The sequence below is a fragment of the Ambystoma mexicanum genome, chromosome 8 (genome assembly GCF_040938575.1).
Source record: "Ambystoma mexicanum isolate Mex_15411 chromosome 8, UKY_AmexF1_1, whole genome shotgun sequence".
Lineage (NCBI taxonomy): Eukaryota > Metazoa > Chordata > Amphibia > Caudata > Ambystomatidae > Ambystoma > Ambystoma mexicanum.
The window spans coordinates 77,527,622-77,555,373 of NC_090929.1; the positions used below are offsets into that span (position 1 = coordinate 77,527,622).

Consider the following 27,752-nt stretch of genomic DNA (forward strand, 5'->3'; position numbering starts at 1 on the left):
GCATGTGGGACTCCATCATGTACAACTGAACAGATGTATTTTTAGTCATTTTAAGTCAAATGGAATGGTGTGCATCTGCAGCAGGGGAGTAGGCCATGTAGGAGCACACTACTCCAACCAACTTCACAGTATACGCCCACACAGATTCTATTTAGTGTAATGCTCTAGTTCCACGGATCCTGCATGAGGTACACCACGCCACTATTTCACACAAGTAGCGGTTTATTTTTAGTGTTATCAAGATGGTTGAACATTATTAAGCCTCAAAACAGTTGGGAAATCTGTGTTCTGTTAAGTTCCAACACCATTCTTGCATCACAATACTTAACATATGTGGCAGCCTCGTTTGTTTTTTGAGAGGCTGCCTAAGGAACTATTTTGAAGTTAAATTGGTGGACCCCCAGATTGTGGTCTCACTTCTAGTACATGCAGGCAGATTGGTAAGGGTCCAAACAGGACAACAGTTGCATTTGTGATGTTGATACAACTTTCCATTCACAAGGCTTGAATGAAGTAAACATACCAGTAATGCCATCTTATTTACTGCAAAGAGGATGGTGTCTACTCTGCCTCGTAGAACTAGTCTGGTATTGGCTGATGTTAAGGCAATTTCGTTTTTGGGAATTCTTGAATGCATTTTAGAGTCCCCCGCTTTGTTTTTCGGATTGCAAAACTTTTTTGTGGAAAAAGGTCTACTGAGTCTTCCTGACATTGCAACTTTTTGCTACACTAGGGTGGATGATCCTGGGCCTGAGGGTTGATATTTAAGCACCCTATTGTTGACCTACCCTGCTTTTAGAGAGTAGGCTGGTGGTATCTAATTTAGTTTTGGCTTCACCAGTGGTGCAAGGCAATTTACCACATTAGTAGCCCAATGTACCGCACAACATTATGCATTCACATAGTGCTATTCAAAACCAAAAATGCCCTTCAGTAAATAGTTAAGAAATGCCTAGATATTAAAATAGTAACAAATGCAAGAAATAAAAAAGCCTGCACCAAACCGCACCTGTCCTACTGGGAGAAAAGGGGGTTCATATTTTAGACACCAAAACTTCAGATGCAAGCAGGCTGATTGTGTCAGAACCATAAGGCCTGTTTATACCCCTAAGTATTACTGCATCACACTATTTTCTAGAAATTACACTCCTGTTGGAAATGTTACAATGTAGAAAACAAAATCGGGGGTACATGCTAAAAATCATTTTTAGGCATTAAAACCCAAGGACCTGAAAGCAGAGGGATGAGGGGGTGAGGACGAGAGTGAGTAACTGTCAAACCGTTTTTGGAGCATTTAAGGCACGTCCAAAGGTTCCCTGTAGGTTTCAACAGGATTGTACGTTGGAAATGCCACTATTATGGCAGAACTCTGGTAAATAGAGTTCTACCCCAGAGGTGAAGGCAGCAACATGCACCGGAGAAGAGGAGACCTTCAAGAGTTCTTCCTGGGTCAGAAACCTGAGACTGGATAAGGAAGCACAACAGGATTCAGGCCAATGCAAGTTTTACAGGTTTGAAGGGAACCTGTAGAAACCCACAATGAACATGGAGGGTACACATCTCAAATAACCCATCAACCCAGGGTCCAGCATTACATACTGATGGTATTTTCTGAAAACATGACTCAGGAATGGAAAAACTATTCAGTGTAGAGTGGTATTTCTTTGCCGTTCCCATTTATAGGATCTGGTCACCCAGGGACTGACTCCTAATGGATAACGACCCAGGCGACTGAAAAGAACGGCCTTCATTGGAGTGGCCCCAAACAACCAGGAGTGAAACACGATGGAGATGGGTGCAGGTAGACAGAAGAACCAGACCCAATTGATTTGGGAGGCTCAAAGAGCAAAGCAGTGAAAAAACAGCCCCACAAACTGACTGCGACCCTGGGTGGCCCAGATGAATAGCAGATGTGGGCAGTGATGTCCCACCATCCTTCTGGATGACAGCAGCTTCCTACTCAAAGCTGCTCAACCAAGACGGTAATTCAGGAGCTGGTGGAAAAAACAGCCAAGAAATGGTCCCAGCACAGGGATATCGATCCCAGCCAGTGTACCAGGACAGAGTAGGAAGGACGTCTAACATCTAAAAACGAAAACTGGAGCAAAGGGTAAGACGCCGGGCCAGGCTAGCATAGCCAGAACTTTTCCTGCAATTGCAGCAGCTTTGTGGCATGAATCCTGCAGCAGGTGCAATATGACGACCAAGTTATGCAACCTGCTGAGCCAACTACACTGTGCACAGGCGCACACCGCTTGCAACCTGTAGTGCTCTCATGCTTGGTTAAGTAACAGCGCTGTAGCACCTAGATGTCTAATTTAGGAATGATATGACAGCCAGCACATCACATGGGCCTGCACTGAACGCTCACTAGGGGTTCATTAATTTATTTTGCCGGGTCTGCATTGCTTGCTTCTAGCTTCCACTGAAACGCTTTGCGTAAACAGGTACGAGTGTACATCAGAGTGCACACTGGCCTTGGGCACTGATAAACATACATTCCATTGGGGGAGGTACTTGTACAGGTGCAAGTTGTACGTTTCCAACAAAAACATGTTTTGCACCAAAGGTTCTGGAAGGTTTGCGCCACACAGTGACAGGCACACCTGATAAAAGTGTGCACTCGCATGGGGGGATGGGTGGGTATTATCCTGTGGCTCGGTATCGTGAAAGTGCAGATGCCCTTGGTCGACAGACTGTTCCTATAGCAGCAGTTATTGACTTGTATCACTTGCGGGCGGACCAGAGAGAAAGAAGTCACAGGGAGAGGGGGGGGGGGGTCTGGTCCTGATCAAAGAGGCCAGTCCAGGGAGGGATAGAGAGGCCAGTCCTTAAATTGAATGGGTAGAGAGGAGCCAGTCCTTAAGTTGAACGGGTCCCTGGCGTTTTTGTAGTTCACAACCAATGAACACAAGATTGTGCTCTATGCAATGTGCAACCTGTAATGTGCATTTTTTTCCATTCTTGCTAAATTGCCATGCTTTTTTGTTTTACTTTGAGGTTCACATCTCACACAGGTACAATTCCTTATCACACCATTTAACTGGAGCAAGTGTCTTACAAGTGCAACCCACCAAGAGGTACACTAGTCCCCTCCCACCTGCCGCCCCAATATCATATGAACATAGTGGTTTGCATGACCATAGCCAACCATTTATCCCCCCCCTCTACAATGGTCAGCCTCACAGGCCAGTGCCCCCACCCCTCACCCCCAGAGGCCAGCAGTTTACGGTATCCCTTCGGTAGGCCTGGCAGCCATCCCTACATACAGCAAAGCATTTCACAGGGAACCTCATGCATTCAATATCTTTGCAAACAGTCGTCACCCCCGAAACCACCCAGTATTCCTAAATTTAAGGGTATGGCCACAACATGTGAAGTAAACCAACCGACTCCTTCCGGCACGGAGGGCATCTATCATAATTAGTGTAAGTATATAGCTCAAGATGTGCCACAGTCCATTATGCCCCATGTAAAGTCTTGAATTCTATCAGTTTAAGCCTAGCGCTCGTGGCACCCACCTGCGTACCTTCACACATACTTGCCCACTGCTTATCGAACAACACAGTCCCCATACAGGAGGAGTAAAAATGGGTGGTCCCTGATTTTTTGTTTATGGGGGATTGAGCAAAATAGGGACTGATTACATAGTGTAAAACAAACAAACAGAATGCTCAATTACCCCTCTTTTAGTCCACTATAGTCACTACTAACCTTAGACACCACTGGTAGAAAACGTGATTTTGCTAGACTTTTTATAATTGGTGATTCTTTAAACTGTAAATTCCATTCAAATGTATGTGGTGTCTTGTGGAAAGCACCCATCATATTTTTCTGTGTGTTGAAAATTAATTGATTAAAGTGTGTTTTTGCTTTGTTTATGCTCTGGTGAAGATCTTTTGCTCCATGTGAATGTTAGATAGACGAAACAGTGAATCTATCAATACTCCTCTTTGTTCAGTGACTCGGTTCTATAGTGGACTAAAAGAGGGGTAAATTGAGCATTCTGTTTGTTTTACACAGTCCCCATACAGCCTCCCATTTTGCCCTTGATACGATACCACAACAATGGGAATGTTGCTGGCTCCCGCAGGAAGGACGGGAGCATGCCCTATATGTAGCTCTTACACAATGTTATTGAAACCAGTATCTCAAGTCACTGCCTACTATAAAGGAGGAATGTTATCAAACAGTGAAGACAGATAAAAGTGATCACAGTTCAAGGGTGTTTATTGAACTTCAATGGGTTGAACGCTTATCCAAACCCAAATCCAAGCACGGGAGCAAGCTACGACCATCAAATAATAACGCAGTCCTTGTTGAGTCGGTCAAAATAAAGCGGCATACACTAATAAACCTATTGCCAATCCTTACTTCTAAATACAAAAAATGGTGTGGGACAATAGAGTATGCAAAAAGAAAAGTGTTCAAGAAACGGTATGTCCGGATAGTTGAGCAGTTGACTTCTCTTCCCCACCTTTTCAGAACGGGGTAAGGAGGCACATTCAAACTTTGCACACACGGCCACAAGGATACACTTCAAAGCATTAACATCAAGGCCTTCTGCCAAAGCCTCTTTTCCAATAACTGTCTCTTACTGCTGAATGTCTTTCGTAACAAACAAATCTCAAAGTTCCATTCCGATCAGGATTTTCACATGCACAAGTTCTTGCTTTCAATATTCATCATGGGTCTTCTCTGGGCAGAGACCCCTTTTATCACAATGTTCACACTTGTCTCCCTTGTTCGGGCTCAGACCATGGATCTCCCTCATTTTAGGCCCGGATCCTCTTGATATCAAAATCAACGATTTTCGAATATGCGATGGGTTTTGCTCAAACCGTTGCAGCACCACTTCGATTCACTTCATACAATTATTCACATCAATCTGCCACTTTGTTTCTCTTGGCGGGCGGAGACCGGCAGAGAACACCACCCACCAATCTTCGCTCAGAGTTCTCGTAGATAAGCTAGGTGTTCTCACCAATTAAAGTATCCATGCCCAATGATCTGTATACCCAAGTAGAGAACCAATTTCTTCCCACATATAGAAACGCACATGCCGAGGTTCCCTTGCATTTGCATTTAACGGGAACAAGGCCGACTGACCAATTTATGCAGAGCCTCAATTGTTCCCCAAAAGTCTCCACCTCCGTCATCAGTCAGATTAGTCACCGGGTATTTAATGTAGAGGACAATGGGACACTAGCTCGCGTCCAACTCCCATTACAAGCGCTCGCTCGTGGTGGTACCACCAAAGGCATGCTGCCAAAGGCTCGACAGTCATTTCAAAACAAAAAGGTAGAGGCGACAGCAGGCACCACTGCCTAGTCCCAAACCCTAAAAGGAATGCTGCCGATCGCTTACCAAAGAGACCAATGCAGGCATTTTCCCCCTCAAAGGAGTTTCACTGCACGTAAGAAGTACTCCAGGACACTTATTGCTTGCAAAACCGAAAACAAGTAGCCACAACCCATGGAGTCAAAAGCAACTACCACTTGCACTTCGGCTTTTTGCTATCCAGACGCAGATAAATCCAGAAGGTTCAACTCTGTGGCACGCCCAGCGATAAAACCAGACTGATCATGGTGAATAATGGATGACAAAGGAAGTAGCTTGTCAGCCAGGATTTTTGCAAATATTTTAGTGTCCAAATTGAGTAGCGAAATAGGCCTATACGACAATCCTGTGCTTTTCCCGGCTTCAGAATCATGGTAATAACCGCCTCGCAGTTTCTCCTGCCACACAGCCAACATTTGCCCAGAAATGTTAGCACCATACTCCTTGTAAAATTCTGCTGTAATGCCATCGGTACCTGGCGCCTTAGATGTAGGCAGTGACCTTATGGCAGAAAGGATATTTTAGAGGTAGAGATGCCAGGAATTTGACCTCTCCGTCTGCTTCAGATTGAAACCTGTCCAATGCCTCCTTTATACTACCCAGCGCACCAATATTACCATCACCCTAGCTGGCCTCCAAATCTTTCAGTTCTTCATCTATAGAGTACTGGCGTCTCTTTATAGACTTCAATACCCCAACTGCAGCAACATACACCTACCCCCGAGACATGCCTTCAAGGCCTTCCATACTATAGCTGGACCCCAGATTATGTGCAAAATACAACCCTACAAAGTCCTGCACCTCACTTCGGAACACAATATCCTCCAGTGCCAGTGTCTTGAACCGCCAGAAAGGCCCGACCACCCAGTCCCTGCCCAAGTCAATTGACCACCGAATCAGCGAGTGGTCCGAAAGCGTTCTTGGGGAGAAGCTGGAACCCAATAGCCATACAAACCAGCCACAACATAGTCAATCTGGGATGTCATATCATGGACTGATGAATAGTACGAGTATTCCCTGGCCTTTGGGTGAAGCATTCTCCACACATCCAGCAGACCCAAGACCTCCATACAGGCAAAGATTTTACAGGCCATCAGAGAGGGGTCTGGTACCACCCTGCGGCCTGTCCGCATCTAGAATGGAGGAAGAAAAAAAAGGTCAGTGTTTGGTCCATACACATCGACTATTGCATTAGGGGTGGTCACCAAAATCCAGGATACAAATGCATATCTCCCCTGTGGGCCAGCCGCATGTTCCAAGGGTCGAAAGCAGAGCGACTTTTGTACCAAAGTCATGAACCCCCCCCCACTCCCGCAACCCCTGGAACATGAGGCGAATGATGTGTAATATCTACTACTTCACCAGGAGTTCGCCACGCACTCATTTGCAACCCTGGCCAGGTGAGTTTCCTGTAACAGAATAATTCTAGCTTCATGACGTTCACAATAGCCTACTACCTTCCTCACCTTACGTGGGTCGTTGAGCTCGCGAGCATTACAACGTACAATACTATACGCCGCCATTAAATCCGATTTGGCCTGCATCTAGTATTCCTGGACCTGAGTTGTACTGCTTTCTGTCGCCTTCACAGACAGGCTGCACTGGTCTATTAATCCCTGTAGAGACGGGAATCATTTTCAATAGCACTCCCCTCTCCAGTGACTCCCCAACCCACACTGCTCAATGCCAACTTGCAGCAAATGACCCACCCTTACCCCCTCTGCCCCTGAAATTCCCCCAATAGCAAACGGGCAAACACCCAGTGACGTCAAACTCAACACAACAGGCTCCAACAGAGGACATTCCCCAAGAGGAGGCCAACCACTTCAAGGATCACATTCGGATAACTATCGTTACATTGACAATATTGAACGTGCCGGTAGCACACTTGAGCACACCCAGCACCCAAACCTCCCTGCAACCACCACACTGCTAACAGAAACTTTATCAAAAAAGCCCTTAGGAGAGAACACACAGATTTCCGCTTCAAGGCCATTCAATGCTTCCGACCTCAAGTCCATGGTATCAACAAGGGTTACCCAAGTACAGCGCATCAGCCTCTGGGTAATTTCTCCAAGAAACGGAGCACCTCTACCAGGCCAGTGAAGAAGTGAGTTTTATTGTCATGGACGACTCAGTTTCGAAGGTTAAAGGATGGCATATTGAAAACTACGCTCGCTAACAGCACCGCCGCCAGAAATGAAAAGATGGGCCTGTTGCACAGAAGGAGTGAAGTCCAGGTATAAGGAGATCTTGGCTTCCCTGTACTATAAATCATGAGCTGCCGTGCTCTGTGAAGCTCTGCATTCCGGTCTCCAATTCAAAAAGCATGCAAAAACCAGGCGCAGACTCTGGCCCAGTCTCGGTTCCTGCGGCAACACTCGATGAGCTCGTTCAACCAGGAACTGAGATGACAGCTGTGGATCCCAAGTACCTCTTAAACACCTCCATAAACATGCCCATATTTCATTGCGGCGTGCATTCTCTGGGAACCCGGCCACTCAAATATAATTCCATCTTTATCTTACATCGAGGTCCTCATTTTTCTCTTGGATATCCTTCACCTCCCTCTGCAGGGTGCACAACAGTTGGTGTACTTCTGCATTGGAATCCTCAAGTGTTCCCACCCTTTGTTCCGTCTCAGTGATGCATCCACTCTTCTTGTCAATACATTCCTGCATCCTGTCTACCTTGTAGGCCATCCCATCGGGTTTGATGTGAATATCCGCAAACCCACTCTTAATTTCAGCAAGTACTATTTCCAGTGCCAGGGTGTGGTTACCTCCACCAGTACTAGGGCCCGAGCAGCAACTCACCATTGCTTCCGCATCTGCTAGTGCCCCCGGGACCGACATCCTACCAGCGCCACTAGGTAGGCCCTCCTTGGGCCCAAACAGTAGGAATCTTATTTTTTGTTGCCTTTGGCCCTTTATGTGGTCCCCAGCTCCTTTAAAATAACCACAGGGTCTGTCAAAAATCAACCCAGCTGGTATTCCCATCATATGTTACCTCAAACTCCAAAGTCACCAGGTGGAGACCCTATTTGAACCCAGCACTGTGACTATCCCTGCATTACGGTTAGGTCGATGGCACTCTCGAACAAGCAACAGAGTCTGGCCAGCAACACAGCAGTTCCAGCACCACACCGTTGTTGCAGCTCCAGTAGTATGCAATCCTCACTGGTGCTGTAGCCAACCGAGGCCTGCAGCAGCACACTAGCAGCTGCTCATCAGCGCAGCCTCCCATAAGGGAGAGCTCCTCCTCTCCAAGCCTTTTGGCAGTTCGCCCTGTTTACAGGGCACACTACTGTCATCACTGGACCAGTGGGGGCCTCTCCCATCCTCCTACTCTCCGCTGGCACTTCTCCCAGCCACCCAACACAGCATCCACTAAGGGGGTCATCCCACACTCGGGATCAGTCACAAACATGCTGCTGATCTCGCCAGCCAGTCACACCATGGCGTACCCTGTCAACTGACCTCATCAGGGGGCCCTCTTCCAAGGAGAGCACACATCTCGGCACACACAGATCGCTGAACAGCCCGAAACATAGCCCTATGGTGCACCGGGTCATCCGCTATCTAAATCACTAAGCACAGTGATCGTGCACACTGCATATGCAGCCAGCAGCCTGCTCCTCCAGACATCTTTAGAGAGTTCAAAGGAAAGCAACCATCTTGGTTGCACTCTCTTGTGCGCCCCCAAATTGCCATGTTATCTGATTGCTGAATAAATGGCAAGTTAATACGTTTGATCAATTATCCAAAGTGAGTTCACTGCATTCCACAAGAGTCGAACTTGTGTGCTTGTTTTGGGGCAGGTTCCAGAAACTACCACACACCATTATAAAACATTTGGTGTAGTCTTTGTGAATTGTTGGGGCCCATGCCATTTTTGGAGAAATAAGGGAAAATCAGAGCACAATACATGTGCCACATTCCGGGTTGGCCTGCCTGCAACTCCTGGTCAACAGTGGCAGGCTTTTTGCATCAGTTTATCGCGCGGATGGCTTGGGACTGTTGAGGATAAGGCTTCCCCCGTGGTATTTGGTAAATGTTTGGCTGACTTAACACTTGGGAAGACTGTCAGGCAGCAAAAGACTGCAGGGAGTATCGGGTGGCTTTTTGCAGGCGCTCTGAAAGATGCACAAAGGAGGATTGATGAAGGATGCACAGATCAGAAAATTAAGTGATTAGGTTCCCCATCTAAAAGAACAGGAATAAATTATGGAAGAAACTCAAATCTGCAGTAAAGCGAGCTGACTTAATGGAAGACAAATGTGATTCATTAGCAGTGTGTGTTAGGACACAAATGTAGACAGAGGGAAAAGCACTCCTAAAATACAAACAGAAGCTGGATTAGAAAAGATAGATCAGAATCCAAATTCTTGGTCAGGTGAAGCGAGTGGCAATGAGACCTTTGATTGGTCACGAGGAGGTAGAATTGTTGATTTTGAAAATTGAGGGAGCCAGATGGTTCACAGAGAAAGTGTGCTTAAACAGCCCACCCGTTAACGAATAAATCATGGGCAAACCGGCAAAGGGAACATTCAGAATACTCGAATTGTACGAGATTACACAAATAAAGAGCCGCTTGACATAGCCAATTTAGTCAAGCAGCAGGCTGGGGAAAATCGATTTTCCGTTGGTTGCTCAGATTATGGGATACAGGTGCCGATGGGATATTCTTAGCACCAGAGGAATTGTTAAATATGGAATCTATTACCTCCAATGTAATGTTGGGGCAAATAATCCAATGAGCATTAGGAGAGCAGGGAACACATTAATTGCTTAACTTGCTAAAGACAGCATTGATCGATTTATATGCCACTCCAAAGGATATAGAAGAGACTTCGGCCGCATGGAATTCATTGCCAGCAGCCACAGATCAGCTAAGAGAAATGGGAATGCAGTGCACAGTCTACAAGCCTGACATGGAAGTGTTTGCAGCAGGCATGAGAGCTTGATTGTTGCAGAATGCTCCTAGTCACATGAAGGGGACGGTGTTGTCATTAATAGGGCCCATGAGGGAAGAGCAATTGGAAAAGTAGCATTGATGCTTGGCCAGTCTGAAGGGTTGGACAAACGTAAAGCGGCATGCCTTGTAGCATCAGGCCCAGAATCCGAAAAAATATGCCAAAAATGCAAAACCCAAGGACAAAGCTGACAATTAAAGTAACACGCAGGCAGATGTGGGTTGACTTGCTTAAAGCAGGGGTACCTAGTGAAGACAGATGGCAGACATGTTTTGCTAGAGCAGTGGAAGAAATAAAAAGGCTGGGGCAGCAAAAGAAGCAATTAAAATCTAAAGAGCAAGCAAATATTTACCCCGATTTGACAAAACAGAAATGGGAAGTCCATGATCCCATCTTTGATTGAAGGGGTGGCACTGTCCCTCTCGGAGACTAGTTATCTTTAACTGCACCTCAGATGCCCTTTTGCACCAATCACATTATACTTGAATGACAAAGTGAAGCAGGTTTTAGCCCCATTAGATGGAGGCGCAGAAGTGACCATTTGTAATGGTAACCCAAAAAAGTTATGTGGCCCCAGAGTACTTGCGAATGTTTATGGAGGGGCTGAGACAGTTGCAAAAGCATTTGAAGCAAGGATGGCCAATTGAAAAGGGTTCTCCATTTACAGCTAAGGTTTTGATTGCTAACATTCCAGAGTACACCCTAGGAATCGATGTGCTGAGGAAAACAGATAGGAAGAGTTTGTCTTTGCAACTGCAAGATCCATGTGAGAGTGAGTTCATTGCATTCCACAGGAGTCGAACCTGTAGCGGGGTCATGTGTGCTACTTTGGGGAACGTTCCAGAAATTAGACACACCATTATTTAACAGCAGGTAAGAAACCAAATGCCAGCATCCATTAGGGTCTCCACCTAACATACACCCAATCAATCATTGGCGGGACAAAGGCTGTCTTCAGTGATGCACATTTTTGCTGGGCAGCCTCAGGGTGGCACTAAACCACCAAACGCCCATGTCCATCCACACAGTAGGTGCATTAGCCTCTATAAAGATAAGGAGCTTGTCCAAAACTGTCCAGACTAAACATATATGACGGACTACTACAGAGGAGGATGCAGGGCTGGGCTAAGAGTGAGCCCATGTTTGCACAACAGCCATTTTAGACCCACCCCTCGTTTTCTTAAAACAATTACGCTGAGCAGGTCTTAAATACAATTAGTATACAATGGCTACCAAAAAAGGTACAATGGGCTACCATGCAGCAAATCAGCCTGGTGAAGTCCAAACTAAATTCCTGCAACCAGCCTACTCTTTTAAACACATTTATGAGGATAAAATCGCTGAAGGCCAAAGTAGCTTGATCAAAAAACACCCCTGTCCATGTAGCCATAATGGCTACCACAGGACCAAATACTAAAATAAATAATTAAAAAATAATAAAAAGTTTGTGGTGACAGAACTTTTTTGTCAGAGGGACTTCTATTGAAGTTTGAAATCCTAGATACCAAGGTGGGGTGGGGGGTATAGGAGAGTTCAGGTTCTCCACTTCTGAATCTACATCTTGTGTGTTCGCCCAGGAAGAAGTCCAGAAGTTTAGAATGTGGAGACCACTTGCAATTGGGTGGTGGGAGGAATTCAAGGATATCGTGCCTTCTTCCTTTGGGAACTATGAAGGTACGCATGATCAGGTTAAAACCCCCTTGGGGAAAGGCAAACAGGATCTCACTGAAGGTGGGGGGGGGGGGTGGGATAAGGAATCCGAGGTCAAGAGTCTGATATTTCACATGAAACAAGAATCCACATAGTTTGTTGGCTACATGGGGCCTAAAGATAATGTGCCAGGGCCTTTAACGGAGAATAGCTTTGTTGCCGACCCCACCGCCCCCATTCCGGCAACATGTAGCCAATAGTCTCCTTGTGTTTCAGAGGAGAACGTACAAGGGCCGAGATTCATGCCTTCCAGGGGAGTGGTGGTGGGGGTAGAGGTGGGGTGAATTGGGGAAAGGCCAGTCTGGGTGAGCACATGCACAGCAGAAGCCTGCACTGTGGCACTGAGTGGATCGATTCCAGAGGTAGAACCATGACGATCAGATGGCAGGAAGAGGAATCTCCCAGAGCCCCCAGAACGCTGCAGAGTACAGGATGGTAAAGAGCCAGAGGAGCCCAAGTCTCCTGAAGTAGGAGACGGCAATGCCACAGACCTGGCTGCTTTGAGTCCAGAAGCAACGACGCCAAACAGAATTTCCTGCAAGAGCGCCAACCTAAGCAAAAGCGCAGTTCTGTGGCAACAGGATCAACTGCCTCCGCCAGACGAGCAAAGCAGACAAGATCCAGACAATCATCTGACGAGAGGTCAGTAAAACAGGGGTGAGAACTATTTGCTACATATATGGCCATGGAGGCCGGTCAGTCCACGCAGGGCTGAGTGACCCAATACCACACAAGGGAGCAATGACATTTGCAACCAATACGGCCAGTAAATCAAAACAATCCACGCAGGACATCTTAGCATTCCACAAAGGGGTGAGAAAAAGGAGAACTGAAGACCAATAGAAGAAACAGAGGACCCACTCTAGGCTAACAAACATAAGAGTCAGAAGGTCTGAAGGACAGGCTAGCTCATCAAGAGCTGGGAGACAAAGTGACCCACATAGGGCCCACACAGGGCATAGACAGGCTGATGAGCCATAGGGCCCACACTGGGCTAACAGAAATACAACAGACAAACACCAAGTACTGGACAAGTACTGTTTGCTGCCTCGTTCTTTTTGCATTGGATTTGCGATCGTGGCTCTTTCTGCCTGCTGACTTCCACGGACTCGCTACAATGCTTAAACATTCCCAGGAGGACGTCCTTCATGGGTGCACCAGCGTGCCTGACTCCAAGGTGACTGTTTATTAGTTCAGCCCTGTGCCGCACATAGCGTGCTCTCCCCTCTTTGTGTTCTACAACTCGTGTGTTCACCGAGTGTCCTACGATTTGTGCTCTTTACAACTCTTTACAACTTGTGCTCTGCACACACTGCTGCTCTACGGCTTGTGTGTCCATATTTGTGCACACGTGTTCTGATACCCTGCAGTTTTGTGGTTCCCATTGCTAAAATTGCCCTTTTGCGTTTCCATGCCTTTCCTTGCAAAGGTCCTTCCTGTTGTGGTGGACACGCCCCCCTCTGACGAGTCACACTCCCTGCGACCATAAATATCTGCAGTCTCGCGCACCCGCGCCGCGCACCAAGTACCGGACAAGTACTGTTTGCGGTGCGGCGTGCGATACTGCACTTTGGGGAGTTTGTTTCTGTTCAAATTGAGAAGTTGGCTGCATACCAGGTGGTAAGCATTGTTTTGACCAGGTGGAGCTTGGTGGCGTTTCTGCTTTAAAATGGTTAAGAAATTGCGAAATGGTAAGAGATGCCGTAACGGTTCCCCTTCAACTTTATTTGAAGGCAATATGTCAGATGAGGAGTCCATTCACGAAACAGTAAATCAAATCAGGAAAAAGGGAAAAGGGAAAGGGCATAATCGAGAAACAGAGTGGCCCTTACTTGAAGTCACCAGTAAATATAAATGTGCCCATTTCACCTCTGTTAGAATCAGAAAAAGTTACAACCGTGGAAACTGAAAACGAAGTAAACATAGCGGCCCAAATTCACAGGGAGGTGCATGGAAGTACAATCTACCCACTTAAGCTGATACATAATGTACCCATTACTGATAGCTCAATACTGGGAGCGGTAAATGATGACGGGAATATGCCATCTATTGATATTTCGTTGGTTGCGCCAGTTGTTCTAGCCGAACTTCATAGTAGAACGCGCCTCTCGAATGGGCCCTCAACAGCTGCTGCTGAGTCAAGGGGCCTTAGGAAACAAGTTCACTTTCATGCAACTATAGCAGAAAATTTAAACCAATTAAAAGAAATGCAAAAGAGCCAAGGAGGATGGGGGGCCCGGGACCTTATACACTCTGCCAGCTCACCTGCTCATGAGAGTCAATACAACCCCTCTGATATAAATTATCCACATTCACCAGTACTGGGTTGCGATCCAATACCAGCAAAAAATAATTTAGGAAAATCTCGCCAACCAAATTCATCATTTCTGCTATTTCCACTGGAAGAGACTCTACTGGATTTAAATCCTCAAGAATTACAGAACTTTCCTGTCTTGACTAGGATACTGAATTTGCTAGACAAGGGGCACGAATTTACGCATGGAGCGATTGGTGCTCTGAGCCTAGCAACATCGGAAATCAATTCAAGATTAGGGTTTTTTGATGGCTCAGGAAAAATGCCACGTATTTTGGGCCGAGCAACACTTGAGCGAGAAACGCTTCCATACTCAAAAGTTGGAAGCAATAGCAATAGAGATTAAAGCTGGGAATTCATGAAATCTTCAGCCTCCCAAACGGAGTATGTGGAGTTGAATGATCCTACTGAAACAAACACAACAACCGATGTAAAGATTGCAACAGCAAATCAGCTTCCACCATATGTGGAGATAGCGAGACTGCAACATGAAAGAATATTGGCGTTCGAGAAGATTGTCCTTGCTGCAAACCTAATGCCTCCAGAGAGGATGTCAGAGGTACTTAATAAAATGGAGGTGCCAATACTAACTCCAGTTACACATACCCCCGATAGTCCTTCTGTGCTTACGGATCTGATTGATTTGAACTCTGAGATCATGCAGAGTGGTCAGGAATGTATTGGCGATTCAACTGAAGGAGGAAATGGTACTCACAGCACATTTTTTATGTCCCAAAAAGCTAAAAAATTACATACTAAAGCTTTGAAAAGACAAAAAAATGCAAGCTTCCAAAATCCATTAACGCAAGCAGGGCCCAAGATGAATCATAATAACAAAGAAAAGAAAAATAATAATAAAATGAGATATTGGAAGAACAGAATGAAAAAAATCACAAACAGCAAAAAAAAGAACAAAAGCATTATTAAGGAGGACAACAACATTGATATAATGCAACTTAATATCGAAAGTCAGACTGTTTTGGGTATAACCGATACTAGGCCACAAAAACTCATCTCCTCGAGCATTGAGGAGAGCGCAAAAAAAAAATACCAGATGAGATATTAAATGTTGCAAACATAAAAGATGACAATGCATTATTATCACCTACCCTTATACAAACGCAGCTACAGCGCTTCTTCGAAAAAATAGACAAAAAATTAACTGATCTAGTCCAAAAACCACAAAATATTGCTGATATCAGTGCTGACTGTTATATTGCGAATGCTGTGCCGGACAGAGGTACTCACAATGTGATTAGTCAAGCTGCGAATGAAGTTGTAGGCACTCAGGATCCTGATTTTAAGTCCCAACCCATGAAGGGAGCCCCAGATATACAGCAAAATTGGCAGTCCATATTACCAACCCCTTCTCTTGACGGAGAGTGCGAGGATAAATAGTCATTTTATAATACCTTGGGGCCTGAAATGAAATTGGTAATGGGATTGGACATTGGATCCAAACAAGGTAGACAAACCCAACTTAAATCGTACATCATGGCAACCCAAGATATTTATCTAGAAGGTTATGTAGCTTTTTGTTCTCATGTTCTCATGCGATAAAAAGGTACTCAAGGGCATCCATCTGGCGGCCTTGCGATCCTGGTGAGACATCTATATTATTCTAAACTGCTGCAAATCTATTCATCTTCAGATATATTGGTGGTGGAAGTGACATTCAAGGCTAGGGTGCTTTCTCAGCTGATTATAGTTGCGCTGTATTGGAACCCAGCGATAATAACCTTAGACTATTATCGAAAATAGATAACTATGTTCTTTTACAAGTGGCAACCGACGCTCTAAATGCACAGATCATTATGGGTGGCGATTTTAACTCAAATCTTAACAAAATAATGTTGAAATCAGATATAGCATCCCATCATGAAACATTGGCTCTTGAAAGGGGGCAAATATGGAGGATCTTTTTGAGCGACTGGGAATTGCAAGTTGTGCCCTTTGCGCAAAAAGAGAACGCATACACCTGGGCTCGTGGTAGAAAACGCACAACAATAGATTACTTAGTAATTTCGAACTCACTGGCTGAATTTGCTACAAATTGTAATATTATTCAATCGCATCTAAGCGATCATTGCATCTTGGAGTGTCTGTTTAAGTGTAGTCTACCAATGTATGAAGCTAAGCCTGTATTGTCATTGTTGGAGATCGATCGTAAGGCACTTTCCATCAGGTGGAATGCTAGTTTATATAGGCAGCTAAATTATCTGGTTAACAGAGACATGGTAAAAACTAACGTTGAAACGTTGTCCAGTTTTGATCTTACTGCATGGGGAAAAAAAATGCTGGAATGATACATGGTCATCTTGACACCTTGGTGGAGAAATGCTCAACAGCTAAAAAGTTCGATTGCAAGAAGAGCTTTAATACAGAAATTGCATTAAGGAAAAAAACAAAAAAATATTGAAATCCGTAAACTGTTGAAATCATCCATCAATATAGGGGGTTATGCAACCGAGAAAAAGATACATTCTTACAATCTATAGAAATTATGTCAAACAGTTGAAGATTGGCTCATTTATAGAAACCAACCAAAAATGATCCAGAACTTAATTGGTAAAAACTCAAGGGAAATTTGGGCAATATTGAAGGATCCACTATTGAAAGGAAAACCGGATCTTTGCTCTGCAGTAAGCGGAGAAGTATGGTGCAAAATCTATGAATCCAAATATGCTATGCCACAGAAATTCTGTCGGTTAAAAACCCTGGATCTGGCTATAAATCTTCCCTCTATATGTCCTTGGGGATTGAATGACAGCATCTCTATAAAATAGTAAAGCTAAAACCTTCTAAAGCTGCTGTGCCGGACGGCATTCCACCGTGCGTCATAAAGGACGACCCGAAACTATGGGCAAAAATCATCTTGAGGTTGGAATGTATATTTAAATCAAAGAAAGTACCCGAGTCGTGGTTATCCGCAATTATAATTCCACTACACAAAAAGGGTCCTTTGAACGACCCCTCCAATTTCAGACCCATAGCCCTAATCGACATTTCTGCAAATATCTTTGCTGCCCTAATATTGAAGGACAATGATTTCATCTTAAAACAGAAAATCCTTTTGCAGTTTCAAACCGGGTTTCGCAAAGGTATGGGCACACAGTTGAACGCAACCCTGTTGGCACACTTATTGAAAGTATCTAGAAAGAAAGGCCATGGGCCATTGTATATGGCACTCGTTGACATATCCGGGGCTTTTGATTCTGTAATTAGACAAAACAGTTGTGGCAAAGGATGCAGGACATTCATATTCCATCGCACTTGATAGCTATGATCATAATGTTGCATTCCAACACAAGTTACAGGATTAAGATCGATAAGGAAGGCTCGTTAACACCACCCATTTTTACCTATATAGGCGTAAAGCAAGGCTGTAACCTTGCAGCCACATTGTTCAACCTGTATCTATCTGAAATAGCTTCAATTTGGTCAATGTGTAACTCATTTGCAATCAAACTAGGGGATCTTTGCTTGGATTGGCTAGCTTTTGCGGATGATTCGATAATGTTTGATCTTACTCCGTTTGGGCTGCAAAACAAACTTGAAGGTCTAGTGGAATTCTGCGAGAATCGCAACCTCCAGCTAAACCCGAATAAATCACATATATTGGTATTCACAAATAAACGAAAGATTGTAAGATACCAGTGGAAAATAAAGGGTCTTTTGATTCCACGTGCTCTAGGCATGATTTACTTGGGGTATAATCTGAACAACTCTGATTCAATTGATAAATGGCATAAAGAAATCTCAATCAAAGCAATGCCATTGATCGCACAAAAGAAATTAATTTACTCAAAAATGTGTCATTTCTCCATGATTCCATTGATCGATTTCTATAAGCTTAAAGTGGAAGCAATTATATACGGCCTAGACCTGCGCTATTTGGAAATTGGTTCTATATTAAACAAAATCCAAGGAAAAATATGGAAGAAAGTTTTACATTTGCCTATGTCATTACCAAATTCGATTATTATACATGAATTGGGACTGACATCCTTAGCTACCAAACATCTATGGCGCAAGCTTGCGTCTCATGCAAATATCCTGGACCCATTGTCAAATTCCCTTCATGAAGATCTTGGAAAAATGCTAAAAAAGGGTAATCCGGCTTCGGTAGCAGACGAAGGGAAAAGGTGTGATGAAAACCTTGAACAATTATTCATGGAAAGGGAAGATCTAATAAAACGTCCTCAGGTTGTAAAGGCAAAACTAATACAATATGATTGGGCAGCGAACTCAGACAAAATTGGGCTATACAATTCACACAAGGAGAATGCAAAATTTTGGCATAAACAGTCACCATTATTGCCATATTTGAGACAGTGTCCTGGCCATAAAATGCGCACATTGTATATGAGGTTTAAATTCAACTTACTTCCAACTTTAGAGCGTATTAAGAAATGGCTCAACTGTTCCGATTTAGAAGAGGAAGGATGTAGATTTTGCAGTAATTCTCAAAAAGAAACTTTAAAACATCTTGTCATACATTTCGTCTTCTTTGCAAAAGCACGGCAAACCAACTTGTTGAAATATCAAAATGTAACAGCCTACCAAAGTGAAATGCTCTGGATACAATGTATGTGGGGCAATCGAATGTTTATGATCATCGATCTAACACAATTGTTGCATGAAATTGATAAGAATTTAAAGTGTATAAATTCTAGCATAAAAGGAGTGGCGAACGACCATTGTGATTAGTTAACACGATCCTAGTGAATCCAATAGATGAATGAATGTACCAAAATTATGTTATTTCAATGGAGAAATCATTGATCCAAACTTAGTTACATAGCCCACAATTGGTGGAGGTGCGATAATGTGATGATGTCTTGTTTATTATTGTATTTAGATTGTAAATATGGTTCTTCCTTTTTCTTTTTTTTTTTATTTGCTGATTTTAGTTTAGTAAAACACCACAGTTATGGACTTTTATCTTTGTTCTGATGCTTTTAGGGTATTATGTTTTTTAAAAAACTTTGTAAACTCGTGAAATAATATTAAGAATTGTTGTAAAGATATTTTGTATCAAAAAACAACAAATAAAAAAAAATAAAAGAAATACAGCAAACACCACTATCAGAGAGCCCACAAAGGGGAAGAAAGCTATACGTAGTCAGACGTCTGAAGGACCAAATAGCCCAGCCTGGGCTGAGAAACAGAGTACCTAAACCACCTGGAGGGGTGAACAAAAGATTTTTTTAAAAAAGAAAAATCGATACAGAAGGCCAAACCCTACTGTAGAATGCGATTGACCGCTCTACAAAAAAAGTGCTGCAATTTAGGACTGAACGTTTTGAATGGAGCAGGACATTGGTGAAGGGGTCAAGAGTCCCCTTTTTCTAGAAAACCAGGAACAATATTGCACTTGTTTGAACTGCCCCAGCAAGCCTGAGCCAAAAGCAGAGAACCAAAGACAATAGGTTTGGATAGAGGGTGACATTTATTTTGTACGATGTCCTGACAAGCACCAGTTTGTTATTTTGTAGAATAGGGACCCACCACTGTATGAAATAGGGATAGGAGAGGCATTTCTTTACATTAATGAACCCGAATCATTTGAAAATATAGGTCTTTTCCTCCCATCTCGGATTTACCACAGTGGACACCAAATATGCAAATGGGGCAGTGTACCCAACTCGAGGCTGGATGTGTAGATGAAGAGGGATAGCTGTACCATACCTTTGTGCTGGCTGGGGTTTGCCTACATGCATTACATCTTCACAGCTGGACGAGGACCCGACTGTCAGTTTGTCAGATACCTTTCTCTATAATTGAACTTTAAAGTACACTTGATCCTGTGGTATAACATTGGGTTTAATTTAAAAAAAAAAAAAAAAAAAAAAAAAACACAAACACACCCAAAACTGAAATCTACAGTACTTTTCTAAACTTATAGTGACTTTTATGGCAGTCAATGCCGTGATGAATCCAATGGACCCATCACTGTTTTCCCGGCGGTGACCTCCTACCATGGGGCCAGGTGATGGCAACAGTTACCTGATCCCCGACCCTGGGGACGGCTGTATGAGGGAGATCACATGAGGGGGGAGGGACAACCTTTGGAAGATGCCTATAGTCAATCGAGTCTGATGCAGTATCCCCTCGTTCCCTTTCAGGACGAATCCGCCGTTTGTAACAATCTAATGGCCCATTGTGATATCTTCCCTCTTTCACCCATAGAGAACAGTGGCAACCATTGGCCAACTTAATTTACCGGCCCTGTAAAATTATGAAAGGCACTTTTTCCAGCCCCACATACTCTTCTTCCAAACAGTTTGACTTTGAAACCTTTGGCAAGCATTTATACCATATTTAAAAAATGGGACTACCATTCCCACAATAGAACGAAGGCGAGGAGTAATGATGATCACTTCCCACTGTCAGCAGTCTAGTCCTTCTCCAAATCCTATTGGCAAAAGTGAATATAAAAAAGGTACAAAGAAAGACTCACGAAGTGTGAGACGCCCTTCCTGTGGGACCTAGCTACAGAAATCGAGTGACAGAAGGGAGACCACTGCTAGCTGCTGTATGGACCAGAGGAGAGGGCAACCCTCAAGAAAGAAGAGGAACCCCTGGGTCGTTGCGGGGTGCTAAAGCCCAAAGTAGACTGCAGGCTTCCTTACTGAAAGGGAAGCCAGGGAAAGATTCCTGTACAGGATCTGCATCAAAGGTCGGAGGAGTGCAGGAGTGGACACCAAACCACATGCTGAGGCTCGTGAACACGGAATGCTGGTAAGCTGCCAGAACAAGGAGAGAAGCCTAATATTAACAAGGAAAGCTGTAGAAACGCAGGGAGCAGAGTAGAAGCTCCTGGCGGGTGAGCCGTTCACAGAAGCAGCATTCTCCAGTCTGGACCGAGCAAGATAGATGGTGTGTGACCGCAGAGCCACGTAGGACGCTGGGAAGCATCCTTATATTCCGAAGTGGAAAGCTGTTGCAGGAGCTCCACCGCTGAAGCACAAGCAGAATCAGAATCAGAGACCTTAGTCGCCACCAGTGAGTCTGCCCAAAGCAGCTAGGTGCCCCAAGCAAGCTTGCTACAAAGTACTTGAACAATAAGAGATTGCTGGTGTCGAAAATACCCGAATACTAATTTAATGCAATCCAGCCAAAATTACAAAAACAAATCCCAAATAAATATAGGTGCTTGATATGCCAATGTGGGAGAAGAGTTATCCAATAAGAAGAATATTTTAATGCAGACAAGGCAAAGCATGAAGACAAATTACAATCAAATGAAATACCAATGTGGGGGAAGAAGTTTGAATTGAGCAAATGATACCAAATCCTCTGGGTATGTGCTATTGTGAAATTGTCAAAGAACTGAAGTTGACTAAAGATACCTGGCAGGTGAGTACACCAGGCAGCCACAATTGTATGGAGATTCCTGGCAGGGTATACACCAGGGGATCTATAAAGTTACAAAAGATTACTACAGAACTTGTGGTTTAAACAAGATCTTTGTGAATCCAACAAAGGAACTGTTATTTACAAGAGACACTTTTTACTATCCCATCAAGAAGGAAGGGGTGGGATCAGAATCAACCTCGGGGACGAAGGATCTTTACCCTGGAGAACAATTTTGTTGGAATCAATTTTGATACTTTTCGTTTTGAACATGGCTTGCTAAAAAGTCTGACATTTCTATGCACCCTTTGTATTTTGTTTATAGTGTGAGGGTCAGGTTAGGACATTTTGGACACAAGGACAGTTGTAGTCATCAACATCCTGACATATCCTTAGCATAGGGCAAGAGTTATTCCCCCCCAACCCTTTTTCTTTGAATAAATCTCTACTAGTTAAAACATGACCTTGTGTCCCGTTCTGATTTCTGACTCCTTACACTGCCCTTCTGCCATTTAAGACTACTCACCTGTATTAGCATTTCTTCTACATAAGAGTATGTTTTTTCATCACCAGCTACAAAATCCAACCAACATATTCAACAAAAACCAATAAAATGACAATTACTAATAAACAAGACTAATACAACATCTATAAAAATAGATCACATTGTAGAAAGGTTAAACTTTCCAATTACAAGATGGCCGGCACACCCTAAAGTAATGCGGGGTCTTTCTTGGGTTTTACTCTGCACGCCAAACCAAGTTTGACCCCTTTGGTCGTTTTGCCTTTGCCAGGCTTCAGTACTTAAACCCGCCTCAGGCTCCAGTGTGTCTGGAAGGGCAGGTACTGAGGGAGGTTCCCGAAACTCACTTGTCCTTCGTCTCTAGGGAAACCTGAATGCACCCAGTACTGATTGGCTGGCTGGCTGTCCTTGCCAGACAGCCACCCTTCTGTTCGAGTGACAGCTAGGCTGTGTATGAATGGGAGAAACCTGCTTAAAAAAGGCAGGGTTTTGGGACTAGAGGCAGAGTCGACCACTGGAAAGGACATCCCGTCGAAGAAACCGTGAACAAAGCTTGCTGCATCTTCCTGGACCGTTGAACTGTGATCTACAAGAGAAGCTCCGGAAGGGACGACTTCTTCCATTGGGTTAGTGGGACCAACTATCCCCGAGACTAACTTTGCTGGAAGACCTTCCCCAACTGGCTGCAGTAACAGAGTCCAGGGGTTGAGAAATCTGTAGTCTATGCAACGTCTGTAAGCTGGCCAAGCGCTCCAGGAAGCTCCTCAGGACTCTCCGGAAGCATGACGACCAGAGCTTGAGTCCCCTCACCAGAGTGCAGGACTGCAGGAGTGAAGGAAGCCCAACTGGTTCCAAGATCCGCTGTGGTGCTGTTTACCGAGCGCTGAAACCGCAAAGTGCTGCTGATCCAAAAAGAACCCGTAGCTGCCGCCGACCATCGAATTGCTACCGCAGGAGTCCCAAGACATCCTCCCTCTTGTCCCCACGACTGAGGCCCAGGAATACAGGATCTGTATCGCTGCAACCAGACAGAAGCCAGCTGAACCACTCCAACCAAGGGTGCTGTTCTGACTTGGGGTACTTACCTCATGGTCTGTAGCTTGCGCTTCTCAGTTGAGACTTGCAGTAGCTCCTTTTCCTAAAGTGGATTTCAGCTCTAACTTTCACAAGTGTAACAGCTTGTGACCCTATAGGTGATTCTTCTTTAACTATGGGCAACACCTCTACTATATAAGAAGTGTTTCAGCTCCATAGACTGTGCTCCAATTGACTTTGGCTGTCCTGGCACCCTGCAGACTCTTCGATTTGACTGATTTGTACTGGCCCTCATAGGTGATGCATTGGTTTTAAACTAATATTGCTGGGAAAGGTTTTTATCTAGACTTCATTGGAAGATTTAAAGTGCACATGCTTTGAGAACCTGTTTTTTTTTTAAACTTCAATTTTTATTCAGGTTTACAGAAAGAACGGTTTCCCCATGTCCCCCCCACCCCGCACCCCCACCACCCAAACTTGTGCCCACCCCCCCTGTCCTGTGTCCAAGCCAAGTCTGTTGTGCCGGGAGACTCGCAGCGTGTTCTCCCTCCAAATGTGATGCAGCTGGTGCCCTTAACGCCGTTAGGCCTGGAGCCGTCTCGCCCCGGGTGCTGGGCATCCCCGTCCACTGAGGTACTGCTCTCCGCTTGGATCGCCCCATTGGGTCCGAGTTCTCCCACCGGAAGGTTCAATGGACCTCCCATCCCCAGGATTGTTGTATTCCATACCAGTTTGTAAAGAAAGCGCTGGTGTCATTGTTCACCATGGCAGTCAGTTTATCCATTATAAACATGTTTTTAACCTTTTTCATCCACTCTTCCTTGGAGGGGGGCTCTGGGCTTTTCCATTTTTGTGCAAGTGCTACTCTGCCTGCCCGCAACATTGTCTCCCACATCCTCGGGTACCGGTGAACTTCTATTTCCTCTGGGGGGAGGCCCAACAGCATCGTCAGAGGATTGAGAGGTAAGAGTTCCTCTATCACTTCCGCCATCCAGCCCCTCACCAACCCCCAGTACACCTGTGCCTTTGGACAGTGCCACCACATATGACTCCTGGAGCCTGCTTGCCCACACCCCCTCGGGCACAATGGGGACACCCCCGAAAACATCTTAGACAGTTTCACTGGGTCCCTATGGCACCCTTGCAGCACCTTGAAATTGTGTTCCATATCGGCTGTGAAGAGGTTCCCATGGAAGGCGATTTTGAATATTCTGGACCATGAGCCCTCGAAATCTCCTCTCCCGCCAGCTCCTCCCAGAACTTGCGAAAGGTTCTCCTTCCCTGGAGGTCGTGCGTATTGAGAATTTTATACATGCTAGAAACCGCCCCTTTCCTCGAGGTCGCTGCATCTATAAGCTTTTCAAAGGGAGTTAGCTGTCTACTCAGACTGGAGCCCCACGATTTATCACATAGTATGCCCTTCAAACGGAGGTACTCAAAGATGGACAGGGATCCCTGGCCGAGTGCGCCTCTCAGTTCTTCGTAGGGCAGGAATTCACCCTCCCTGAACAGCTGTCCCGCCCATTCCAATCCTTCGTCCGACCAGACTTGGGAGAACCTGAACCCTTTGCTACCCAGGTTAAGGGGATGCCCCCAGAGGGAAGACATTGGGGATGGCCATGTAGTGAGGTGCGCCGTCTGAGGGCCCTCCTTCCAAATGTCCCAGAGGACTCCCAAGGTCGGGTGGGCTTTCAAGTGACTCGGGATTATTCTCCGTGGGGCCCACAGGAGGTTGCGAACCTTCAGGGGGTGGGTATCCATATCCTCCAGATACGACCAGTACCCCATTCCCTCCTTCATGTGTTCCAGGAGGACCCGTAGCTGAGCAGCCCGAAAATACAGGCAGAAGTCCGGCAGTCCAAACCCTCCCTCCTCCCTGGGCAGCGTCAGCGTAGTCCTCCTGGTCCTCGGGGTTTTCCCCTGCCATATGAAGTCCCGGGTGGAGTTCTGCAACACCCTGAAAGTCTGCTGTGGGACATTGATTGGAAGTGCCGTGAAAAGATATAAGAGCCGTGGCAGTACATTCATTTTAACCCCCATCATCCTGCCATACCAAGAGAGGATCATCCCTCCCCACCTCCTCAAGTCTGATGTGATCCCTTCTATTTCCTTCCTCTAACCTTTCCTTTCTACCAACCTTAGAAGTTACGAAGTATACAAGTGATAAATAAATGCCATTAATGTCCTAGTTAGTGAAGTCACCTTCGGGTGTAGGAAGTGTGTATGAAGCATCTATAAAGACTTGTGTTGATTCTGAGAAAGTATTTTAAAGTGTATTTGATTGCTGCATATATTGTCCTTTTTAAAGAATGCTTATTTTAAAAGGACTTAAAGGCATGGTCTAGTAAAAAAATGTTATTGTCCCTACGGGTCGGCCATGTTTTTTTAAGCCTAAGTGGCTCGATTTTAGAAAACTTTCCTATGGACCTTAGCCGAGTTTTCGTCCATTAAACGCACGCGAAAACAGGCACCAGGGAGCCGCCATTTTGTGATAATCCTATCACTTGCCACATCGCCCTGGCTGACCTGCTTCTGCGGCACTAAATCAATTCCCCCGCCCCTGAGCCTGTCATCAGCAGACTCATACCGCCCATTTCCCAACGCCAAAGCACGTCTTGTGTCAACATTTGCTGCGCTTCAGCTAATGACGTGTCGCCATGGAAATGGCAGGACGCCTCTTTCCTCAATAAGTATAAACAGACCGTTTCACAACACACAGCAGCAGATTTTCGATTCCATTCCTCTCTCTGTGTTACTTAGAGTATTTTGTGACTCGTTTCTGTGCTCCGGTCAGCTACCTTCGCCGCTTATAGCCTGTGTGAACACCTGTACCATCTAGGTAAATTATTTTACTTTGTTTACCACACAATGGCTACAATAATGCCCTGCATGTACGAGCCCAAGTATACCGAGGAGGAACTACTGGAAAGGGAAGCACGCAAAAACGATGGGGATTCGGACAGCAGTTGGCAGGACAAATCAACAGATGAAGAGCCTGGGCCTAGTCGCATGGACTGCGTCTCCACCTGGTGCACATGCAATCGGTGCGAGCTAATGCCAACCGAGGAGGAGAACTGCTGCTGCTGAGAAGCCTCGGGATGCCTGGCCTACATTTCGGAAGGCGAGCCACGACGCAATGCATCACTGAGCTGCCAGACTTCAGGGCAGCCTGCCTCACATGGGCCATGTTGAGAATAATGATGGTGCTTATGCACAAACTTCGCGCAACTGTTCGTCTCCGTAATCCGAGTAACTAGTTACTCTGCTTGTCATGCCACTCCTATTTCATGGTCTTCTACTATAGCCAAAATTATATATTCATATCATAGTAACGCATGAAAGTCGTTCAATAGTGTGCATTGTCTAGATAGCATTTGTCCGTGCAGAATGCCATTAGTTACAAGAATTGTCATCGACAACAAACGTTTATTAAACTTATCTTGGTCATTTAAAAACAGTTTGTTTCATTCCTTTTCACAGGTGGTACAGGCTGGTGGCCTATCGTTCCTTTACATGGCGACTCCACGGGAGGCTTGGACACTTCGTTCGAAGAGTGATAGCCGCCTGTGCCGTTCGTGCCATAAGAGAAACGTTCCCGAGTGACAGCGGTCAGTACAGGGGATTTTCTCTCACTGTGCTGCAAACTGACCTGTATAATCTATAGTCTTGTATTTTTGTGTCATGAGAATAAGATACAAAATAAAACCACATTTTAACAATGGTCGTTTCGATTTTTTAAATGAATCAAGTGTGTCTCCATTCAAGGATGGACGTCAGACATCTGTGCTACGAATGGGTGAAGGTCTGGTCGCTGTGAAGCAGGGTGGTCACTATCTATCTAAGCTAACATAACATATTCTCGATAATGCATGCACTAAATAACACTTGTTCAAAGTCTTTCAGTAGGTTATGTCTCTATAAAAATCACACATATCTATACTAACAATTACCATTGGATTATACAGGCCTTAGGGTGTTGACCACTATAATACACCGGTTGAAGTGTGGGTCTGTGCTCACAAGAATCTCCGGTATGTGGCATTTGTTATTGATGTTTGTTTGTTTAGTATTTATTATGCGCACCGGACCCTGGGGTATAAGGGCGCAGAAAGTAAGAATATGTACAGTTTAGAGCATAAGTTACAGGTTACAGTTACAAGTTACAGAAATTACCAGTTACAGGTGCAAGTTTACAATACAAGTTTACAATCGTATGGTGCAGATGCTGTGTAGCAAACAGGCGTAAGCATTATCATAGGTTCAATTAGCAGTTACTGTCGTTAGCCAGTTAATTACAATTTGCCTGAATTTGGAAAAAGAGTGTTCTAGCCTCGCGATAGTGGGTAATTCGTTCCACAATTGAGCAGCTTTGACTGGGAAGCTAGCTCCGCCTATGGTGGTCAGTTTAAAGCGTGGTACTTGTAGGCGATTGGTGTAGGCAAGTCTGGTTTGTCTTGTGGGGTGTGATCTGGTGAATCTGTCCTTTAGGTATTGAG

General features: G+C 44.9%; 1 protein-coding gene across 2 annotated transcripts in view; it reads right to left on the minus strand.

Moving 5' to 3' along the window:
• Nucleotides 1-27,752, minus strand: part of TSC1 (TSC complex subunit 1) — a 684,759-nt gene that overhangs the window by 475,244 nt on the left and 181,763 nt on the right. The window lies entirely within an intron of this gene.